The following is an 18,172-nucleotide window of genomic DNA, read 5'->3' on the forward strand; positions in this document are numbered from 1 at the left end:
TATATATATATATATAATTTAGAGACAGGGTTTTGCTGAGTTGCTTAGGGCCTTGCTATATTGCTGAGGCTGGGTTTGAAATTCGATCCTCCTGCCTCAGCCTCCTGAGCTGTTGGGATTACAGGCATGTGCCACCATGCCTAGCTTGGCGTGCTTCTTTGAAACAATGGCTATTGTGAAAGATGCACTGGAATATTTCTTGGTCAAGACTATGCACTAGACATCTGAACATATCAATACCAGGTAGTCTATTACTCATTGCCACAAGCAGGACTATACAATGTCTGCTGTATCTAGAGCCAACACAGTTCCCAAACTAAATAATTTCTCTTCTGATTTGTGGATTTTCTTACATGCAGTTTGTGATACGTTAAAAATCACTTTCTTCAAGCATTTAGTAAGTTATGGAAATTAAAAAGAATATTATGCTGGGCACAGTGGTGCATGTATGATACCGGTGGCTCAGGAGGCTGAGACAGGAGGATGGCAAATTCAAAGCCAGCCTCAGCAAAAGCGAGGCTAAGCAACTCAGTGAGACCCTGTTTCTAAATAAAATACAAAATGGGGTTGGGGATGGGGTTCAGTGGTTGACTGCCTCTTGAGTTCAATCCCAGGTACCAAAAAAAAAAAAAAAAATCAAAGCATGTTAGATAAGTATCTTAGGAGCCACCGAAATGGTCTTGATTCCTCTGACTTCACCCCAGCAGGCCAGCACTTCTGTGGAGCAACTGACCCTCTCCATGTCAACCTTTCAGGGTCTCACCTCCAACTGGGGTCAGTGGGAGGCTGTTGGGCTACAATCAGCCAAATTTAGAAGCTAACCATATTCACCATCTAGGGATTGAGGGACACAATTTCAGCCCTGAAGGAAGAAGGCTTCTGACTTCACCCAGCCATTTTCTGTCCCTGACCAATCGGGAGCATCCCTTTGTGAATAACATGTCTAGATTAGTTTGTCGAACAATTGTTTCATCTTAGTTAGCCTCTGATTGTCCTTGCTTTTGTGAGTCCCAAAACCTTAATCTTATTTGAATGCAATTTAATTCCCTACAGAGCGGGGTCTTTAGTGTCTAGTTTGTAAAGTAAGTGCTTAGAGCTGATGTGGTGTTCCTTTAGAGCGAGGTCAATCTACCAAGGAAATAATTAGATGAATGTGCAATCTGGAGAGGAGGAGGAAAAGAATTTCTCCACAAATTACTTTTAGGACATTTAAGTGGAATTGAGTTAGAATGTCAAGGGCCAGACAGCTCTCGGGAGGTCATTTGATTTAGTCCTCTCTTACTGGGCAGGAGCACCCATGTGAAAATTTACCCGCAGTTCAAAAAACTTTAGAGAAGGGAGCAGATGTTTTACCTAGGCAGGTCCTGTGGGTGGGTCAGAGGACTCTGTGGATGTAAAGGAAAATTCGTCATCAACCAAATAAGAGTATATACTCATTAGTGAATCAACTCATTAATTAAGCACATATTTATGGAACTCCTGCCATGTGTCACAGACTATCTTAGGCATTTGAGATATGTCAGTGAGTTTACATTCCAGGATGGGGAGAGGATAAACAATAAATCCAATCAGGAAGTTCTAATGTATGCTGGAAGGGGAGAAATGCATTGGAAAGCAGAAATGATGGATCAGGGACAAAGAATAGAAATGGAGAATTGTGACAGAGAAGGGCATTTCCACATACTTGTAAGCATGCAAGAATTACTACAGGTGAAAGCTTCAAATGGTACCTACCATTTCTAAATTCTCCATAAATAAACTACATACATACTATATACTATATGCCTACACATGACATGTATACATGTGTACACACAAGCACTCTGACAGTTTGGTTACTTCCTTATATTAGTTAGGGCTATTGGGGTACAAGAGAGACACACCTTGCCCAATTTAAGCCAAGTATCAGAAGGGTGTGTCTTAGCTATTTTGCCTCTGTGACTAAAAGACTCAATCAGAACAATCGTAGAGGAGGAAGTTTATTTGGCTTCATGGTTTCAGAGGTCCCAGTCCATAGACAGCAGGCTCCATTCCTCGGGGCAGGAGGGGAATCATGGAGGAAGAGTGTGGTGGAGGGAAGCAGCTCACATGGTGATCAGGAAGCAGAGAGAGACTCCACTCTCCAGAGACAAATAGAGACCCCCAAAGCCACGCCCCCAATGCCACCTCCTCCAGCCACCACCCAGTTAATCCCATCAGAGATCCATTCACTGGTTGGGTTAAGGCTCTCACAACCAGTCATGTCTCCTCTGAACCTTCTTGCACCGTCTCACATGTGAGCTTTTGGGGGACACCTCACATCCAACCATAACAGGGAGGTACTAGCAGCCCTGATGAACTGAATTAAGAAACAGATACCTGCCAAGAACCCCTCCCCATCTCTACCTGCTGGGGACTAGGCAGGGTGGGAGGAGTAAAGGAAATCATCTCAGAAAAGAAAATGGGGGAAAGATGTTGCAGTAGATTTGAAAGACAGATGTGTTATGATCACAGTCTGACCTAGGTCAGTAGGATGGATTCAGTTTTAAAATGGAGTTATTGAAGAAGATGTTCCTTGTGCCAAATTCCAGCCACAATCCAATAAGATGTCAACTTTAATTGGATGGGTGTGAGCTTAATGGCATCTAATGCACACAGTCAGTCAATAATGGACGATATATGTGAAGGCACGGCCCCTGTGCCTGGGGGTAGAGTGGACTACTATCTAGGTTTGTGTAAGCACATTCAGCAATGCTCACACATGACAATGTCACAGAAGGATACATTCTCAGAACTTGTTGCTATCATGAAGGGACTCATAACTCTACTGTGATTTCCTTATCTAAAATATTACCAAATTTTATTTGGAAATGGATAGTCTATAACCATGATCAAGGTAAATTCACTCTGGGAAATATGGAAGTGGATTCTGGATAATTAGGCAGTCTCTGATGAGACAGTTACTGACCCAAAGGTTGACCCTGGGTCACAGACAGACTGAAGCCAAACCATATATATGCTCATATTCTCATGGCTTAAGTGCACTCTTTTTTTTTTCCGGGGGGGGGCAGGTACCAGAGATTGAACTCAGAGGCACTTAACCACTGAGCCACATCCCCACCCCTCTTCGTGTTTTATTTAAAGCAGGGTCTCACTGAGTTGCTTCATGCCTCGCTTTTGCTGAGGCTGGCTTTGATCTGGAGATCCTCCTGCCTCAGCCTCTCTAGCTGCAGGGAACCCAGGAGTGTACCACTGCACCCAGCTATAGGAGCACTCTGAAATGAAATAAAACCAATGTTGGATAAAACCATTTTTCCTGCACTTGGCTTTGCTCTCTTTGCTGCTTTAGCTGGGATGTGTCTACCCACTTAGTTCTGACACAAGAACTTGTCTACTTCCAGAGAGAAGCCTGACTCCTCAAGATGGAAGGTACTAGAGCTCTGTGGTCTGTGAAAACCAGCTGCAGCATGTCTGAGAGCAGAAGGACCGCTTCCCTGCCATTGACAAAACTGTCTCATGTGAGACATAACAATTAAGCCCATTATTAGTCTACTTAAAAGTAATTTGAACACTTGATTTGTCCTCTTGAATTTTCTTCCAATACATACTAAAGCTGAACTCTATTTGCCACACAACCTCATTTGCGTAATTGATTTCCAACCTGTGGGTACACGGACTCTCGTACCCTCATGGTGCATCTGTTTTGGGCATATGCTTCAACAAATCATGCATCCTTTGGATGCTCACATGATGTAGGTGTGCGGAGATTTAGAGGTGGGATTTGAGTCTAAGATATAAATGATTTGGTTTTAAATAGGGTAGGCCAGAAAGACTTATTTTGTTTTTATGACCAAATGGAATAGTAATATATTTGGACATAAGGAATTCACATTATGTCCCATTTTCGTCAGAGATCTTGGCGGGAAAGCCATAGCCAGAGAAATCATTTTCTTTTCCCTTGTGATCTTGCTTAAGCAGGGAAGAGTCACGGATCAACAGTTGATTCTCCCAGGGATCCTCTGCTCAGGCTAAAGAGTCACAAGGTCACAAGTTCACAATGGGATCCTCTAATGTCAAGTGCTGAGAGACTTAAAGCTCTCAAATACACCCCTGCCCGTAGTACTTGAATAATTTTATAGGTACTATGAGAAGTTTAAATGCTCAGACATTTTATGTATGAGCCAGATATCTTAAATGTCTCTTGCACATATAGAGAATTAAGACCCAGATCTCCACCCCAACTCCTTAGAGATTACAGACATTACAGATTACATTCAGCAATGCTCACACATGACAATGTCACAGAAGGATACATTCTCAGAACTTGTCGCTATGTTGATAACAGGCAGTGTACTTTTTTTTTTTTTAGTATTGGGGATTGAGCTCAGGGGTGCTTTACCACTGAACTATACCTCTAGTATTTTTAATTTTTTGACACAATCTCACTAAATTGCTGAGGCTGGTCTCAGCTGCAATCCTCCTGACTCAGCCTCCACTGAGTCACTGGGATTACAGGTGAGCACCATCATCCCCAAGGTGGGGGGTAGCAGGCAGTGTTCTAAGAACTTCACATCTATACACTCATCTGAAATCTCACAATAATATATTGAGTAGATAGCCTTATTATCCTGATTTTGCAGATAAGGAAACAGGCACATAGATGTTAAATGACTCACCTTTCATCATCATGAAGCTAGCAAGTGGCATAGCTGGAATTTAATTTTTTTTTTTTTTTTTGGTACTGAGGATTGAACCCAGGGGTGCTTAACTACTGAGCCACATCCCCAGCCCTATTTTGTATTTTATTCAGAGATAGGATCTCGCTGAATTGCTAAGGGCCTTGCTAAGTTGCTGAGGCTGGCTTTGAACTCGTGATTCTCCTGTCTCAGCCTCCTGAGCTGCTGGGGTTACAGGCATATGTCACCATGCCAGGCACATACCTGGAATTTAAATGCATGCTGTTTTGCCCCACTGTGTGTGTGTTGGCCCCTTCCACACTAAACCTGCCGGTTTCAACACATGTATTTCTATTAATGTACATTTGAAACGGAAAGATAACCAACTACTATGGCTTTGGGGAATGTGAAAGTTTTCAGGGTTCAAGAGACCCATCTGGTACAGACAGGGTGCCCAGACATACCCATGATGGAGTCAACCTTCCAGAGATAGGATTTTTTAAAATAATAGCACTTTAGAAGACTGTGTGGTATGATATTTTATGTTCTTAAAGTCAGCGCACTTATGCAAAATTGCAGATCTATTTTAAAAGCGTGGATTTATTCAGACGTTGGGAATAACTGTGAGGATGACTTCATTCTTTTCAGGGTCATAGAGCAGGTTTATGTTTTTCTCCACAATGGCAAAAAAAATTGAATGCTGTGTAAGAATCATTAAGTTTAGGATTTTAGTCTAAATTCGCTATTTTACAAATGAAGTATTAAAAGTCCAGATGGGTAAAGTAACTTGCTAAAGGTAATATGGTTAGGATTAACAGTGGGTAATAATGTTTTTTTTGTTTTGTTTTTTGTTTTTTTAGCTGTTATTATGTTCTGTTCTAAGTATGGTCATGAGGCTTCTAATATTTAAATGGAATCACAACTTAGAAGGAAACATTATTGTTATTATCCCCATTCTACACATAAGTTAAGCTTAGAGAGAACATACCATTTGGGGGACTGAGGTCGAGTATCTGGTGAGAGTTTGAGTGGGGACTAGAATCCCAGTCTTTCTGATGTGCGCGCTCCAGATGTTCACTGCGCATGTGCAATGTTAGCAGTGAATTACCTACAAAGCAGGTCCCCCTTTGTATTTCCTTCAACGCTACCCAGCTTCGCATTGCTTCTGTTTGCTGAAATCCACTACCATGAAATAGAACTTCAGAAAGAAAAGGTGGGAGGTATTCAGGCTGGAGTTTACCCCCTGCAAAAGAAATCACTATTTGAAAGTTTCAGATTAAATGAAGTTCAAAGCTTCAAAACCATTAGCTTACCTGCAACAGTGGCAAGCGTTGTTGATTGTAATTTGTTGAAAGAATGTCACCAGGAAACCAAAGGATCATTTTAACGGCACATAAATGCATAGATGTTTTGGGATATCGTGATGATGTTTTTCATCATAAGATGAGGTCACCAGTGAGAGATGAGCAACTCTAATTTCACTTCTCTAAGAAGTCTCCTTCTCCGCCTCCTCTTACTCCACGCCCCCCTCCCACTCTCGTTTGTGTTTTTAATTTTCCCTGGGCACGGATAGTACTTCCATAACAAATCAGGTAAGTCTCATCAGAGAGGGGATCTCACAGCTTCCCTTGTCAATGTGGGCTTGATTAACTGCTCCCTGTTGGTGCTGAGAAAATGAAGCCAAGTAAATAGACTTCTGTTTCCTTTCCAGGTGAAGATGATGGCTGCTGCAGAAGTCATCCCTTAATTTGGTGGCTCTAAAGATGGACATTTTGCTGAAAAAAAAAAAAAAAAAAAAAAGTGGAACCCAGTGGCACCAAGCCGCCATGTGTAAGTAAGAACATAAATCCCAGGGAAGGTGTGATAATCACTTCCTGGGTTTGTTTCTCCTCTGGGTCCTATAGCCAAGTGTCATGATCTCCATTTCATGGAATGGGGGAACTAAGGTTCAGAGATGTTTACTTCTGTCCCTGGGGCCACATGCCATCAGGGAATGGAACCCAGACTAGCACCCAGTCTGCCTGGCTGTGAGTTCTTGACGCCCTTCCCAGGGGGGCAGGAGGAGAGCTGGCAATGTCAGAGGTCCTTGGAAGGTGCACCTCTCTGGGGAGAATCCTTTCCCCCATTACTTCAGTTGCCAGATGCTTCCTGTGTGATTAAGTGATTGCATTAATTACGATTGAGGCAGTTGGCTAGTATATATCAAAAGTCCCATTCAGGTAGGGTACATTCCTTGTAGGCAGAGGGTGGAGCGTCCAATGGAGCATCATTTGGGTCTTATTTTTGGAGCGGGGTGCCAGGGATTGAACTCAGGGGCACTCAACCACTGAACCACATCCCCAGCCCTATTTGTATTTATTTCGAGACAGGGTCTCCCTGAGTTGCTTAGGGCCTTGTTAAGTTGCTGAAACTGACTTTGAACTTGTGATCCTCCTGCCTCAGCCTCCTGAGCTGCTGGGGTTATAGGCATGCGCCACTGCGTCTGGCTGGTCTTCTTTTGAGAGGTCACTTGGACTCTTGGTCTGTACCCTGGCAGCCTGGACTTTGGGCATTAAAAAAAAAATCACTCCTGTCATTAAGGGCTGTCCTGTGGACCTTCTGGGCCATTCTCCCCATCAAGTGCATTATACTCAAAGGTACCATCTTCAGGTTGAAAGTAGAAATCTTATCATAAAACATCTTCACCCTCCAGCACCCAGATCTGTCACGGATCCAAGAACTCTTTGTTCCAATCATCAGAATGGGTTAGATGGTGTCTAATCATGAAAGGGACAGACTCCAAAATGGAGGCCACCCTCAGCATAGTATCCAGATGCCTTCCCTTGACCCCCAAGATCTTCCTCCATGTGCCTGCCCCTCATTCTCTACTTCCCTCAAAGTCACTGACACCTTAAGCCTTTCCTGTGCCTGAGATTTTCTTGGGTCTGGCACTGCTTGTTCTGTGTCAGCTGAAATGTCACCTCTTCAGAGCGCCCTTCCTTCCTATGGGCGTGAACTTTGATGGGACCTTGTCATATCTCATTATCTCATTACAGCACTGTTTGCTGTCTGAATACCTGTGCTTGGTTCTCTTGTGACTCTCTCCATGGCCAACATGAGAGCTCTCTAGAAACAGACATGGTCTCTGGTCAAACTGAATTTTCTCAGTGTCTAGCACAGTGTCAGACATGGAGTAGGTGCTCAATAAACACTTGGAATTTTTAATCAGCAAAATCAAGGACATACATATGGATCATAAAACTGTCTTTTTTTTTTGGCCATAGAATCTGAGTTAATAGGGGAAGGGATATATATAATGGAGAGGTTATCAGTGAATAATTTATTATTTGCTAGTATTTTTTTTTTAAGTCTCAGCTGAATTCTCTGATTTCCATTAAGCATTGTCCGTAGGTTCCTTCTTTCCCATTCTGGTACCGATATCAACCATGAGCTACTTTTCCTGCCTTGACCCCTTCCCTCACCTCCCCAGGGCTTCCTAACCTCACCATATCTTCTTAGCTCAAAGAATTTCCATCTTTGAGGATGCCCTCCAGGTAAATCAGACTCTTTCCCGTGACTTGGGAGATGCTTTGTGATTCTGCCTGTGCCCAGAAGCTAGCTCCACTGTTCATCTTCATTCCATCTACACTCCAGCCAGAATCCTGGACTCCCCCCTCACTTGCCACTAGACTTAGGTAGACGTTGGTCCCTCCGCTCCCAGTTCCACCCTTCAATTTGCCAAACTAACACCCCTATTCCTCTTGTGCTTTGAGACATTGGCGTTACGGCTTAGATGTGGTGGGACCCCCAAAAGCTCACAGGTGAGACAATGCAGGAGGGTTCAGAGGAGACATGACTGGGTTGTGAGAGCCTTAACCCAACCAGTGAATGAACCCCTGATGGGATTAACTGGGTGGTGGCTGGAGGCAGGTGGGTATGGCTGGAGGAGGGGGCATTGGGGGCGTGGCTTTGGGGTCTCTATTTGTCTCTGGAGAGTGGAGTCTCTCTCTGCTTCCTGGTCACCATGTGAGCTGCTTCCCTCCACCACACTCTTCCTCCATGATGTCCTGCCTCCCCTCGAGCCCTGAGGAATGAGCCTGCTGTCTATGGACTGAGACCTCTGAAACCCTGAGCCCCCAGATAAACTTTTCCTCCTCTGCAGTTGTTCTGGTGGGTCTTTTGGTCACTACCTTCTGAACCTTCCCCACTCACCACACCTTCTCCTAACTGGGCTTCTCTACCATCTTACATTTTACCCATCATAATAGAAGAATTTGGTACCAAACCATCCTGTCTCTTAGGCACTGTGGAATCTTCAGCAAGTCATTTCGTCATTGCTCTTAATTCCAGTTTATGCAATGGAGACTGGGCCTTGCAGGCAGAGTTCATGAACCATTATGTGTGAAAGCATTTGCTTTCTGTTGCTATCTGGTGGTGAGCAGGCTGGGCTTGGCAATGAATGTCTTCACCTTGCTCTTCACCTTCCCCTCCCTACAAATGCTTATTGACAATTCAGGGCTCTTGATGCAATATCTTTCATCATCTTTTGATTCAATATAGATGATTAATCTATAGATTAAGTCTTAGGATATCAGCATAGCTTCCCAGGTTTTAATACTTCTTCAAACTGCCCGCCCCACATAACTAAGTCTAATACTACTCTCCTTTTTTCTTTTTTTTAAATGTTCTTTTTAGAGATCCATGACAATCGAGTGTATTTTGACCTATCACACATACATGGAGTCTAAGTTCCCATTCTTGTGGTTGAACATGATGTGGAGTTTTCCCTGGTCTTGTGTTCACATATGAACAGAGGAAACCCTCTTTTTAACCTGTAGCAAAACGAATGGATCACTCATGTGATTGGATGAATATTCACCAACTCTAGCAGAGGAGAGGTAAAGCCACTTTTTTTCCCCTGTGTTGATCATAGTCTAACCATAGACTTGGAGCTATCCAAGTAGTGTCTTTTCCTTAGTTGCCCTTAGAAAGCATATTATAGCATCTCTTTTCCAAAATTAAGATCCTGGCATTCAACAGATATCTATTGCAATTAAATGAACAGCATTTTTGAACCCTAGTGCATTTCCCACTGTCCAAAATGGCTCTTTCAGATCTTTCCTTCAATTTCCTACCCAACACCAGCCCACCCCTATCCCTCTTCAGCTGGTAACCCTGTGCTGTGGTTCAGATAGGGCCTGTCCCCCAAAGATTCGTGGGCTAAAGGATTGGCCTCCAGGGTGGCATGTGTTGAAGTGGCGGACCCTTCAAGAGGCAGGGCCTAGTGGGAGTGATTATGTCATGGCGGCCCACTCTCATGAATGGATAAATGGTGGTCGGCAGGAATGGGTTCAGGTAGGAATGGATTTGTTCCCAGGAAAGAGAGTACTATGGTACGGATCGTTAATGTTGCCCCCAAAGCTCTTGTTTTGAAAGCATAATCCCTAATACAGCCAGGTTCAGAGGTGGGGCTTCTAGGCAATGATTAGGTTATGAAAGCTGTAATCTTACCAGTGGGTTAATTAATTTGATGGATTAATAATTTTAATAAACTTCTGGGTGATAATTGTAGGTATATGGCGCATGGCTGGAGGAAGTAGGTCACTTGGGTGTACCCTTGGGGATTATATATTGTCCCTGGCTTTTCTCCCTCTCTCTCCCTCCCCTCCCACCCCCAACAAACTCTCCTCCCTCCCTCCTCTCTCTCTCTCTCTCTCTCTGCTTCCTGGCCACTCTGGGCTGAGCATCTTTCCTTCACCACACCCTTCCACCATCATGTTCTGCCTCAATAGGGCCCAGAGCAGGAGAGTTGGCTGACCATGGACCAATGAAACTATGAGCCAAAATAAACTCCTCTCACTGGTTTGTGCCACAGCAACTTAAGGTTGACTAACGCAGTGGGTGATTATAAAGAGAGTAGGTTGTTACCAAAAGAGTGAACCAGGTCCCTCCTCATTTCATTCTTCCTGTCTTATCATATTATCCCTCCTACACTCGACCCCTTCTCCTTCCATTTTCTGCATGTTGTGAGGCAGCAGGGGTTGGGGGGGGACCCTCTCCAGGATGCTGGTTCTGTGCTATTTGGACCTTCCAGGCACCAAGAAACCTGTTTACTATGCAAATAAATATTTTAAAAGACAGTAGTGGGCAGACAGCAGATGCTACTGTAGTTCCCCACTGCCTGGTTTGCCTCCCGGATCAGACGGCATTTATCTTGTGTACTTTTTGACCGCTTAGCTGTCACTCAGGAATTAAAAAAAAAATAAAATACAATAACATGAAATGATGCTTTATGTGGCTTTAAAGGAAACTTGGAGACTTTTCATCAGCTGTCAAATTGTCTGAGAAGCTCACCGTGCCCAGAAATTGCTTGGGCCCTTCTCCCCTTTGTGTGTGATGACCAAGTGGCCTTGAAACCAACCCCCCAGGGAGTCTGAGCTCACAGAACCCGCCATTTAGAGTGTAACGTAAGAAGGTCATTGCTGGGAGCACCACTGTGCATGGTGGTACCTTTCAGTGGAGTGAAAACTTGAAAAATAGGGTGGTCTCAGCCAAGGGTCGGATTGCAGATCCCGATGCTTTATGTGTGGAGCAGGCCTGCAGACAAATACATAATCACAGAGGTATGTGATCTGGTCTGAAAACTGGGGCCAGATAGAATAACACGGGCAGAAAGCCTTCCACACACACACACGTCACCAAGAGCACTCTTATTTGTAAAAACCACATTAATGGAGAGCAGCTTCCTACCTCTGAAGTGATTTATAAATTAAAATAATTGCTTCTTTGAACTGTTCAGATATTAATTGACCTATCACTAATGTAAGTACAGTCTCCAATCCATCCAAACATTACCTAAACATTTTTATTCCCTTTATTCGGGAAATCCAAAAAAAAAAAAAATCCCACAAAAATAGACCCTTTGTTCTGGTGCCAAGGGTCATAAAGGAAAACCATCGTCTTTGATGACTTTGCAATTCCTATTCTATTTCTTCATGAAATTAATTCCAAGGGAAATGGTAAGTATTCTGAACCCTTCCCTCCCCACGTCCCCTGTTAACAAGTTCATCCCTGAGCACATGGATCCAGTCCTAGCTCAGATTTCTGGTAATGAGAGAAGGGCAGTTCATTATTTTTTCTTTTATTAACTTTAGCTTTGGGTACATACCCCAAAGCAGCTTAGATTTGGGGCGAGTGGTATTTCCTTCCTGGGTAAAACAAGGGAGAAACAAAATCTGGTCACAGTGGTTTGGGAGGCTGAGGTAGGAGGATGGTGAGTTCAAAGCCAGCCTCAGCATCTTAGTGAGACTCTGACTCTAAATAAAACATAAAAAGGGCTAGGGGTGGGGCTCAGTGGTTAGGCCCCTCTGGGTTTATGCGCAGATGGCAGATGTGCTTACCTTGTGATATGTCTCCTGGGCCCACTTGGTGAGGATGATTTTGACCTATTTTGAGAGGCAGAGAGAAACATGCAGTTAAGACAGGAATTCTAAGGCACTGGTTCTAAACCAGGGTGAATTTTACCTCCTATGAAATTCTCCAATGTCTGAAGAAACTTTTGGTCGTTCTGACTTGCAGGAAAGTACAGAAAGGGCTACTGACTATCTAACAAGTAGAGGCCAGGAAGCCCACTCAACCTTCTATAATGAAGACACAGCACCACCATCTCCTACCCCCGAGAAAACACAAAGTACCATCCAGTCCAAACATGAACAGTGCTGACCTTGAGAAAACCTGCCCTAGAGTTTTTAAAATTTGTTCTTTTTACATTTATGTGACAGTATAGACATGGAGTATAACTTATTCTAATTAGGATGCCATTCTTGTGGTTGTACATATTGTGAAGCTTCACTGGTCATGTGTTCATATGTGAACTTAGGAAAGTTCTGTCCCATTCATTCCAGTGTCTTTCCTGTTCCAATTCTTACTTCCTTCCCTCATCCCCCTTGTCTAATCCAATAAACCGGACCTTATTGTGTGTTAGCATCTGCATATCAGATAGAACATGTGGTCTTTGGTTTTGGGGGATTGGAATATTTCATGTTTCATGATAGTCTCCAGTTCCATCCATTTACCAGCAAATGCCATAATTTCATTGTTTTAATGGCTGAGTAATATTCCATTGTGTATATGTACCATATTTTTGTTATCCATTTAGAGTTTAATATACTTGAATTTATATCCAGTTTTGCTGCTTTGTGGCTGTGGGTCCTTGGTATGCTCCTTGATCTCTTTGAGCCTCAAGTTTTTTTTCTGTCAAATATAATGCTCAAGTACCTACTTTGTTGGCATTTTATCAAGCCTGGAAGTTACAAGTGCTTAAAACATTTTGTTATTTATCTTTTACTGTATCTTAAATAGCAATGCAAATAATCATGATTAGAGTGGGGACTTTCAACTTTAAAAATGTTTTTATTTTTGCCAGGTGCTGTGGTGCACACCTATACTCCCAGTGGCTCAGAAGGTTGAGGCAGGAGGATTTCAAGTTCAAAGCCAGCCTTAGCAACTTAGCAAGGCTCTAAGCAACTCAGCAAGATCCTGTCTCAAAAAAATTTAAAAATAAAAAGGGCTGGGGATGTAGCTCAGTGGTTAAGCACTCCTGGGTTCAGTCCCCAGTACCAAAAATTATTTTTAATATTACACACATTATGGAGTACAGCACAATAATTTGGTACATATATACAGTCCCAAATAATCCAATCAGGGTAATTAGCATTTCTACTTCCTCAAACATTTCTCATTTGTATGTGCTGGGAAACTTCAGACTGCTCTTTTCTAGCTGTTTTGCAACATGTCATAAATTGTTGTAGACCACAATTGTCCCTCTGTGCTAAAGAACACAAGAACTCCTTCCTCCTCTCTAACTGTACATTGGTAGCTGTTACCTGCATTCTCTCTGGTCTCCCCTTTTCAGTCTCTGGTGACCTTGATTCTGGTCTGTTCTTCTATGACATCAACATTTTTGGTTTCCACCAATGAGTGAGAATATGCAGGTATTTGTATCCTGTGCCTGACTTATTTTACTTAACACGATGTCCTCTAGTTTTATCCATGCTCTGCAAATGACAGAGTTTTCTTCTTTTCTATGGTTGAATAATGTTTCATTGTGTAGACATACCACATTTTCTTCAATCACTCATCCCCCAATGGATACCTTACTTGACTCCTTATCTTAGCTATTTTGCATCGTGTTATCATAACATGGGAGTATAGGGTTCTCTTTGATATGATGGTTTCCTTTTCTTTTGGTATATACCCAGCAGTGGGATTCTTACCCTATGGTAGTTCGAGTGGGTTTTTATGTTAGTTTTCCATACTGACAGAGCTAATGTATTACCAACGTACCACGGTATTAGAATTCACTACATCCTCAGCAGCACTTAGTATTATATTTGTCTTTTTTGATAATAGCCATTCTAACAGAGGTGAGATGACATTGCAACCTTTAAATTTCAATTCTAAAGCCAAGGTTTATTTTCTCTTTATATTAGTAACGAATGAAAGGATACAAACTGAATTTCAATCATATCTACAAAATAGAAGAATTTGGTAGTAATTGACTTGTCACTTAATGTGACTAATATTAATTTCAAAATGTCAAAGACCTATTCTGCTGCCATTTAGTACTAGAAAAGGTTTGATTATTAATAAAATTGATTACAAATCAAATTTTCCACCATCTACACAGCTCCATGGTTGCTAAGATAGAAACACTTGCTTTACAGAAATTTTTTCTTTAATTCAAATATTTTTTACTATTTGTCATACTAAACCATAAATAGTGAAAAAACAAAACAAAACAAAAAAACCCCCAAACAAACCTATTTACAATAGTTTTTAAACAAAACAAAATACAGGTTTTTCAGTGGCCAAAGACATTACTCCAAAATGCCCAAATAGAGTGGAACAAAATGGGAATATAAGTCATATTGTCATTTTTTCCCATAATTTATGACATTATTTAGTATAATAAATATATTTAAGTATATTTATTATACTTAAATAATGTCAGTTTAAGTATGTAAATCAGCAAATTATGACTTCTGTAGAAATGTTAATATTTTTGGGGGGTGTACTGGGGATTGAACCCAGGGGTGCTCTACCACTGAGCCCCATCCTTAGCCATATTTTGTATTGTATTTAGAGACAGGGTCTCACTGAGTTGCTTAGGGCCTTGCTAAGTTGCTGAGGCTGGCTTTGAACTTGAGATCCTCCTGCCTCAGCCTCCTGAGCCTCTGGGATTACATGTGTGCGCCACCATGCCCAGCTCAAAATTTATTTTTTATTTGATTAAAGAAATCAGTTTGGGCTTAGAACATGCTTATGCCCAAATTTTTCTGAAATTGCTATTTAAAATAAGAAGTATTTTGGTATCCCATAGAATTAATAATCTGTCAACTTTGAAGATTTTTCTCCAGGGACAGCTTGAGGTGTGGCAATCACACCCTCCCAGCACTTCCAATGCTGCAACGGTACCAGTTGATTTAATGGGTTAAAGAGCATAGTCTTTTGATCATTCTAGAAATATTTCTGGAGTGCCAACTACATGTTCCCACTGGGACGGGCACTGGGGACATATTCATGTTTGGAACATGCAAATGATCTGGAGGCTGTGCAGCTTGGTGAGGACTCAGAGCTCTGCACAGAGAGGTGACTTCACTTCTGGCTACTCAACTTGCAAGAATCATTTCTTTTTTATGTGTGTGGTACCAGGAATTGAGCCCGGGGAGGCGCCACTGAGCCACATCCCCTGCTCTTTTTTTCTCTTTTATTTAGAGACAGGGTCTTACTGAGTTGCTTAACCCTCCCTTGCTAAGTTGCTGAGGCTGGCTTTGAACTTGCGACCCTCCTCCCTCAGCCTCCGGAGCCGCTGGGATTACAGGTGTTTATCACCACACCTGGCAGGAATGTTTCTTCAGGTGAAAACAGGGTGATGGAATCTTTCTCACAGGACTGTTGAGGGGATGGTAGTAAAGAACAGTGAGTTTGTTGTTCATTAAGAAAATTGCTCCAGCTGGGTGCTGTGCACTTAGCTTGATTGTCTCCAGTTCCACCCATTTACTGTCAAATGCCACAATTTCATTCTTTTTATGGCTCAGTAATATTCCATTGTGTATATGCACCACATATTCATTATCCATTTAGAGTTTAATGTGCTTGAATTCCTATCCAGTTTTGCTGCTTTGTGGCTGTGGGAACTTGGTATGCTCCTTGATCTCTTTGAGCCTCAAGTTTCTCTTCTGTCAAATATAATGGTCAAGTACCTACTTTGTTGGCATTTGATCAAGCCTGTTTTCAAATGTTTTAAAACATTTTGTTTTTTATCTTTTACTGTATTTTAAATTGCAATGCAAATAATCACGATTTGAGGGGGGACTATCAACTTTAAAAATGTTTATATTTTTGCCAGGTGCTGTGGTGCACACTAATACTCCCAGCAGCTCAGGAGGCTGAGGCAGGAGGATTGCAAGTTCAAAACCATCCTCAGCAACTTATCGAGGCCCTAAGCAACTTATTTAGAGATCCTGTCTCCAAATAAAATACAAAATAGGGCTGGGGATGTGGCTCAGTTGTTGAGTGCCCCTGGGTTCAATCCCCAGTACCACCTCCCCCCAAAAAATAAAAATAAAATTGTTCCCAAATGGTTATATAGATTCTTAAAATGACTACTGTGTAATTTTTTTTTTTTATCATCTAGAAGCTGGCTGTTTTTCTGTGCTGGCTAGGGAATTTAAAAGGCATGATTCTGCAATATGTACACTCAGAAAAATGAGAAATTATATCCCATCTATGTATGATGTATCAAAGTGCATAAATGCATTCTACTGTCATGTAGAACTAATGAAAACAAATTAAAAAGTTAGAAAAAAAGGCATTGCTTACCAGAGGAGGAATCAAATAGAGCAGATGTCACAAGGTAACCTAGATTTCCTTTTGTTGTTATTTAAAAACAAAACAAAACAAAACCAAAAACACTTCTGATGGCCATAGGAAAGCTTAACCCAATAGCCAGATAAGCTTCTCTCCACCGAGTTGTTTGCATATTTTCCTTAGACGTGGGAAAGTTGTTGGGAAACAAATTGTCCCGTGGGCCACATTCAGTGCTGCTGTGGCTTTTTGCTGGTGGACGACAACATCCCGGGGAAAACAAAATTCAATTAACATGGCAAAAATCAGAAGACTGATATTTCTTTTTCATACACATAGTATTTGTTTTCTTATGGTGAAAGCCGTGTCCATTTCTTGTGTAAAATACATAAAAGCCCAAAGAATAAAACTGAAAATTCAACTCTACAATCAAAGCCCAGAGAGAAGATTTTGGATTTTTTTGCACCTACATGTAAAATGTTATTTTCTTTCAATGAGATTTTCGTGATCAGGATTACTAAAGGTCATTGTAGAACAGGAATCAGTATACATTTTTTGGGAAGGTCACCCATCACCGTGGCTCTGTGACAACCACTGCACTCTGCCACGGTGGCGTGAAGGCAGGTGAACAGACACAGCTGGGTTCTGCCCAGGGCAGCCTGGGGTTCCCCATGCCTGCCGTCTACTGACTCCTTCAAGAGAATCCTCAGTTACTATCATAGTTATTAAATACAATGATGCTTAAAGCAGAAAGAAGTCATGTCATTTGCAGGAAAATGGATGGAACTTGAGATCATCATGTTGAATCAAAGAAGCCAGACGCAGAAAGTCAAGGGTGCATGTTTCTTCTCATGTGTAGAGCATGGGCAGGGAGGGGATTAGGGAGTCAGGGATCTTATGAAAATAGAAGGGAGACCAGGAGAGCAGAGGAAGGCCATCAGGGGAGGAAGAAGAAGAAGGAGAGGTCAGGCCTTGGGGAATGGGATGGACCAAATTATCTTGTGTTCATGCACAAGAATGCAACAACCAGTAGTTCTCTATTATGTATAATTACAATGCACCAATGAAAAAGTTCATGATCCTAGTTGTGTACAGTGGCAGTGCCTGTAATCCAAGCAGCTCAGGAGGCTGAGGCAGGAGGATCACGAGTTCAAAGCCAGCCTAAGCAACTTAGCAAGGCCCTAAGCAACTCAGTGAGACCCTGTCTCTAAATAAAACACAAAATAAAGCTGGGGATGTGGCTCAGTGGATTAGCACCCCTGGGTTCAATCCCTGGTACCACCACCCCCCCCAAACAAGCAAATAAATAACAACAACTAAACAGTAGCTCTCTGGAATAATGTTGTTTGCTACTAGATTGTTCTAATGGGAAAAAATTCCTTGAATTGATTCCTTTGAGTAAATTCTTTCGAAGCATAAAGCATGGGTAGGAGGTTATGCTCCAAAGGAAGCAGACTTCTGGATGAATATTAGTGTGCAGGGGGCTTATTAAGTAGTGGGCAGGTGCCCAAGGGCTGGGGGAGGGATTGGGAGAGGAGCTGGGTGGACAGAGGGAGACCCTGGGTGGGGCTGAGACTCCATAAAAGCTTCAGCTGACCTCACTGGGAAGCTCTGGAGCTGGCCGGGCCCTGTGGCATCATCCTGAATTGGAGAGAAGGGCCCAAGGCCTT

The 18,172-nt window shown here is 42.3% G+C and overlaps 1 long non-coding RNA gene across 4 annotated transcripts in view; it reads left to right on the forward strand.

The window, feature by feature from the left end:
* Positions 1 to 18,172, forward strand: part of LOC125616268 — a 221,012-nt gene that overhangs the window by 147,826 nt on the left and 55,014 nt on the right. For all 4 annotated transcript variants that reach the window (XR_007346902.1, XR_007346903.1, XR_007346901.1 and 1 more), the window contains one exon: positions 6,367 to 6,485. This is a non-coding gene — a long non-coding RNA (uncharacterized LOC125616268). The remainder of the gene's footprint in view (positions 1 to 6,366; positions 6,486 to 18,172) is intronic.

This window comes from Marmota marmota, unplaced genomic scaffold, assembly GCF_001458135.2.
Source record: "Marmota marmota marmota unplaced genomic scaffold, marMar, whole genome shotgun sequence".
Lineage (NCBI taxonomy): Eukaryota > Metazoa > Chordata > Mammalia > Rodentia > Sciuridae > Marmota > Marmota marmota.